Here is a 6836-nt window from a genome sequence, read left to right on the forward strand (position 1 = left end):
GGTTAAGCACTTTGCTAGAATGTTTTGATGACTTCATTTTCAATGTCCCATTAGAGAGATGTTAAGTGTTGTGGTGGAGGATTTCTTATAAAGAGGTTACTGCATTGTACTAGGAAATGAATGAGAATAAAACTAGTCGCTTGCTTCTGCTGCCAGAGATCAGTCTGAAAGAGTAGCAAAAGGAATAATTAAGTCTCTGTATTTTAAACAGTTCTGTAGTAACTTAGGATATTGCCAGGTCAGGAAACGACATGAAAGGACCTGACAGTGTTCTTGAACAATAAACATTTTTACCTGAAAGATCTCTGCTGCCTTTATTAGGAATGCCATTATCTTGCTTTGATCTGACTCACTAGGACTGGCTGCTCATACAGCTGACACAGAGCAAGTAGCCAACAAAGGAAAGCCCTAATAGGCTTTAATACCTTTAGTGAAGAGTTTCTCTTCCCCTTAGATGTATGTCATTTTACAAAGGCTCTTTTCATCTTAATGTATCATGGAGGTGGCTGTATGCAGCAGGACAAGCACACACTCTGTTGGCTAAGGGGCAGGGTTTAGCAGACTCACTGTCAGACTTGACCTGTCCCACCACTCAGCATGGAGCTGTGGAGGGGTCAGCAATGCTCCTTGCCTGCTCTGCCTGCAGAGCAGCTGCCACTGGCACTGCTACAGCCTGGATGCATCTTCAGGACAGTGGATGGGAGCTGCCCTGGAGCTGAGGTCTGTGGGAGCAGCCATAGTAGAGCATCTCCCACTGTTTTGTTTTTTTGCTGGGGTTTGGTTGGTTTTTTTTTTGGCAAGTAGGTTTTGAAGCAGAACAGGGTGTTTACTGGCCTTCAACAGAGTGAGAAAAATGAAGCGTGCCCTATCTTGTGGCAACCAGTCACAGTGGGCAGCAGTGTACTGCTGGGGTGGACAAAGGCATGCCTCAGTCACATCAAATGCGTGGCTTACTCTGAGTGACTGCAGCAGTGCTGAAGAGTTTGCAGAGTACAAAAAAACCTAGCCTACTCTCTCATCTGAGCATATATTATTAAGCTTTATGACACAGGGTGAACATGATATATCTGCATTTATTTGGCCTTTTAACAAGATGAGGAGTTGAGTCTTACGTTGATGGTTCTGGGATATGTATGACTTCCTTTAAGAGTATATCCTTTCAGGAAGGAAATAAAAAGTGTGATATTTTAGTAGTTGGAAATACCTTGCTTAGTTTGGTTCTATTTCCTGATTTAATTTTGAAATTATAGGCAATTCAGAAAATATATTTGCAGTAAGGAAAATTCAGTTGTTTTGGAAGCATCTGAGAAAGGCAGCTGATAAAGGGTAAGGCATGCACCGGATTAGCAGTACACATACACGCAGTAAAAAGGCAAGTTCATGTAAGGTAAGGGAGCAGTTCCTAGCCTCTGTCTGCTTCATGGGTGGTTTTTCTGTCAGAACAGGAAAAAAAAACAAACCCTCACTTTAAAACTGTTAGCATGTGGCTCCATCTTCTGGTACCAAAGTAAAACGTGTTGCTCTGGGCATAGGAGGAGGTGAGGAGATTTCTATAGCGTTGTCATGTTAGCTGCAACAAAAACAACAACAAAAACAACAGCAACAATAATAATAAATTAAAATACCTATGCCTCAGAGCCAAGCCGCAAGTTATTAATGTAGTTTTCCCAAAGCTACAAACCATTCTGCTGCATGGGAAGAAAACTATCTTTTGAAACATTCTCGCAAGTGTGTAGCCCCAAAAGTGGCTTGTCTTCCAAATCACAATACTGCTCTCCTACACGAAAACAATGTTTGGTCAGAATGTGGACTGTACCAGTGAAGCTTGGTGCCTGTGCAGGTGCTAATACTGTCTCCTGCTTGTAGCTGTAGGATATTTTTCGTGGTTTTCCCCTCCTCAACAATATCTTTGGCAAAGTAGCTAAAATTCATGATACATCCTCATGGAAATGCTAGCTGGGTAGAAGTAGAAATGAGCGGTTCTTTGAGGTAGACTACCAGACGTCAAAAGAAAATAAAGCTGTTTTATCACTTCACCAAACAGTGAACGTTGTTGCAGTGCATATTGTGCATGCTTAATTGAGCTTGATTACTCAATCTGTTTACCTTAGCAACTAATTTTGTTTTAAACAGAAGTAAGTCATTGTTCAAAGCCAGAGGATGTTATCATTCTCTGGGTAAGCCCAGGGTTTTCTAAGTAATCCTAAGAATTGCCCCAGCTTTGTTGCTTTAAAACAAAAAAAACCCCAAACCCACTACAACAAACCAGAAACAGAGGTAATTATCTTGATGCAGTGCCGTCCTAAAGCTGTTGTTCACAAGTCCTTGCAAATAGGAGGTATTGCACTGTAAATGAAAAATTAAAAATGTGGATCATGTGTTTTACTTATTTTCCTTCTGTGTACATATGTCTTTCCCTGCCCTGCCCCCCCCACCCGATAGTGAGCCCAGGGTATAAGGGACCCTGTGTTCTTTGTACAAAACATTATTTTTCCATCCAAACTACTGCATTGCAGAACTGTGAGAATGAAGGTGAGGGAACATAAATTTAATGGCCCCACTGCTTCTGCCCATACTTGTGCCACTCTTCCACTAACATGGGTGGTGAGTTATTTGCATGCAGCACTTATAGGGAGGGTTGTGTGGAGACCTGCTTGGAAGGAGTGCGTTCATGTCAGTCCAGCTCTGTGTGGGAGGGAATCATACCACAAAAATCATCCTTAAAGTAAGCACTAGCCAGGGTTTCTCATCATGGCCTCAGCAGCAAGGCTGTGGATCAAAACTTTTGGTAGAATTAGCCTTTATTCTTCAGTGTGGTGCTTTTAAAGCCCCACACAGAGGGAAACATTTTAAATGGCCACAGGTTGTGTTGATATAATTTTGCATCACCATGGCTTTCATTTAGTCTAACCGGCCCCTGCAGCCAGAGTGCACTGGACTTCCCCTTGGCACTACCTGAGGTCTCCTCTTGAGGCTGCCTCCAATTCCTATGATCTTTTTTTTTTTTCCCCTCCCTATATTTAACCTTCAGCTTCATCCTGTTTCATTTCATTGGTGATTCCAAGCTTTGATTTCTAGGGTCTGTGGCTCTCTCCATATCTAAAGGGATATACTCACCTTTCTGAAAGATATCACAAGAGTAGTGCCTTTCACTGACACTAACAGTAAATAAATGCTACAGACCTCCTTTATTAGGAAGTACAAATCCTGTCTGGAGTGTGTTTAATAAATCAGATCTTTTGCAGACATCTGGAGATTGTGTTTGCAAATCCCCAGCCAACTTGTTTTGTAGTCGTTGCTACCATAATTCAGGTTAATGTTGTTGCCACTTTTTACTTGCTGAAACACATGTGGTGCTTTATTGCTGAAAAAAATGGCTGCCTTCGAACAGAAGTTCTTCTAAAACCCTTCTTGGAAGTTTGCTGTTTGGAGAAACAAATGTCAAATCAATTGTCCTAGCTCCGAACTGGCATTCTGAAAATGCAGCTATGAAAAGGGAGTACTTGGGTACTGCGATGGGGAGTACCCAAGAATCTAGATTGAGAATTATGTAGCAATAGAGACCTGAAATAACAAGTGGAACAAGTAAACTTTGAGCTTTTCCTGCAAAGATTTCCTTAAAAATACTAGATCCCAAGCAAGAATGCTCATGCCGAGTTTTAAATCTCATTTGAATTTTTATAGCTGTTACAATCTCTGATATATAACCTTGGAAATAGGGTCTCGTAACAGAAATGCCGAGTCCCTTGACTATTGCCTCACAAAAAAGAGTTGCTGTGGTAGGCTGCCATTGAGACAAGTGTGCAAGGCTTGTTTATGTCTGCGTATCATCACTCAAATGGGTCTGAGCTGGGCTCTTCACATTGTTTGAGGGTATTTGTGTATATGTGATCAGCTGTATGCACCTGTTCCAGTAATGTCAGCCTTCTGAGTGTAACAGGCACAATCCAGCATATCCTTATCCACTGCAATGTTGCCACAGGGAGAGGCTTGGAGCTTGGACATGCTGTCATGAAAAGCGAAGAAGAGCTTGTTTTCTTTTTTCTGTCCTTACTCTTCTGTTTCTGTGCAGAAGAAATGGAAGTTCCCAAGGAGGCAGGGCTGCAGAAGGATTCCACATGCCAGTGCTCTTTTCCCACTAATTATCATACACTTGCAATCAAACTCTAATTTTTGAAATAAAAAACCTGCAGGATTCTTTATTGTTACTATTAAACCTTCAATCTTCATTATTTAGGATGGCTACTTACCTTTTACTCAATGAAGCCATAATGCAGCTGCCTCTATAAAAACTATCGAAATGGCTACTGTGGCAGTGAGTAGATTTTCCTCCGTGTAAAATAATCCTCTGTGAGTGAGACATAACTATCATTTACATTAATTAGGCAGCCATATAATGGGGTGTTCAATAGCTATTACATCATTTAAATTCTTCAGTGAGCACCTCAGCCACCCAAGAACTATACAGCTGAACATTTCTGAGTCCATAATTTTGAAATAATCCTTTAGAGGAAGAATATGCATGGCAGAGTGTTGCAGACAATTTCACACACAAAAAAATCATTTTATTCAGATTTATGGGATTATTTTAACATTTACGAGAAGTGAAAAAAATCCTATTTTTCCCTCCCAGAGTAACAGTGGTATTAAGTGGAGTCCATTTTGGGGATGATACGGTGTGTGCTAGAGTACAGCCAAGGAGCTTGTAGTCAGAGGTGTGCACTGGCAGCTGGACTCACATACACAACAAGCACGTTTCCCTAAACGTTCTGTTAGAAGCGTGGGCCCTGGAGCTACGTGGCTCAGCTGAGAAGCCCTGACTCACAGACAAGTGAGTGCAGTCGTGCTTGAGGTTTTGTTTTTGAAGACTTAACTTTTGCCTTTAACAAGCAGATGAGGACTTTAGCATTTATATTCAATTTTGGTTATTGATTTAAAATTTGTGAGGTCAGGCCAAAGTCCTTTGGCATTTCTGTAATAGCATACTTCCCAGAAACTATTATATGAATATTATAATTAATGTTCTAAGTATATTATTACATATTTTGGTATATTTTAAGATCGGTATCTCAGTCAAAAGTATGCACATATGTCATGAGGCTAGGAACTTATTCTGAAAGCTGAAAGAAATGAGGCTGAATTTCTTAACTAACACACCAGGAAGAGATTCCTATTAACAGGCCTGCACTGCAAATATTTAACGTGCTGTTCAGCTGCCTGTAGAAGGGGATGGTTACTAGAAGGTTGGTCAGTGTCTGAAAGTATATGAAAATAACGTTTTAAATTAGTGTTGTTTGGCAATAGTTAGGTGCTATGGGACTAGTTCCTAGCAGAATGAAAAAAAGTAATAGCCTAAAAATAGGCTTGGGAAGCAGGGCAGGATGGACTGTAAAGTTTAGGTTGTGCCTTTTCCGTCAGCATCCTGGTTCAATGCTATTAGTTAGGTTATTTTAGTCAATTGTATACACAGTTTTTTCCTCTTCTTAATAGTTATAAGGTACTGTACCTTATCTGACTAATACAATAATAGAGAGCGGCAGAGAGCTCTTTTAACAGGGAGAACTCTTAGTTTAGTATTAAATAGTGCTGGGTTCTCTGTAGTTCTCCATAATCCCTATCCAACAGGCAGAGTGTGCAGAGCTAAGTGTCAAAACCTGTCTGGAGGTAGAGCACCAGGTACTGTTTGTTCTGCAGCCCAGGAGGTTTGTATTTGCCAGATGTAACTGCTCCTCTCAGCAGCAGTGGATGCCTGATCCTCTATTTTTCACATTTGCTCATTAATTTAATTAAACCAGTACACTGAGGGAGATTTCTGCCTTACCAAAGAATACATTTTCATCATACGCTGTAGGGAAGGTGACTCAGAATTGGAGCTAGTTACCATCAGAATGACAGAATTAAGGAAGGGGAGCTTGAGACAAAGGTGGGTCAAACCTTTGTGACATTTCATGGAATTGGCCGTTGTCAACGTATAATTTGACCTGGTATGTAGGACCGTGGTCTGGTGAGTGTTGTAGCATGACAAGCTTTGTAAATTCAGTTTTTGTTTGTCTAACAAGATGAATAAAGGTGAGCATTTGTTGTATAGGTCAACTAATGTGCTTTACTCACCAAGGCCCCACAAGTTCACCTTGGTGGGTAAAGGGCACAGCTGACAAGGGTTAATATTTCAAAGTGCTCAGGTGTTTCCCATATGAAGAGAGCTAGTTTGGAGTTTTGGTGTTGCCAGAGAGCCCAGATAGAGATTTGTCTCAGCTGTGATAGTGCAGGAGACTGGCCTGATACAGCTGTTGCTGGCTATTGGGGACCTTTTGTCCTGCCAGTACTGCTCAAACCTAATGTGGTGTGTAGGCTGATGAAGATGGAGCTGTTAGAGCCAGAAGGGAGAGCTTGTGGACTGCTGAAGCCTTGTACTTGCATCACCTATGGTAAGGTCACTGTGGAGACGGAGGGAGATTAATTTGGGAAATTGTAGTGCATGCTGAGGGAGGAGGACAAACAGCAGGAGCTAGGAATTTGCCATCCAGCAGTATGAAGGTGCCAGTGGCTGCAGCAGAAATGATAAGGTGACCAGAACTTTTTGTTAGTTAGAAAATCTGTCTGTGTATGTTTTTTGACTTGTAACTGGGGAATGAGCACGTGCACCTGCTCAGGTAAGGAGCTGAGGAATCGCCCTGTTTAGATAAAAGCAGTGCTACCCTGGTTTTGAGAAGACACTGCTCCTGTTTCCTGCAAACATGCTGCTGATGCAGAGGAGCAAGATGGTGTCTCAGGTCTAATACAGTACAGTGGGGCCTGCCTGATATCACAGCTGTGTTTTAAGTGGATTTTTGGGG

This window comes from Phaethon lepturus, unplaced genomic scaffold, assembly GCF_000687285.1.
Source record: "Phaethon lepturus isolate BGI_N335 unplaced genomic scaffold, ASM68728v1 scaffold49944, whole genome shotgun sequence".
Classification (NCBI taxonomy): domain Eukaryota; kingdom Metazoa; phylum Chordata; class Aves; order Phaethontiformes; family Phaethontidae; genus Phaethon; species Phaethon lepturus.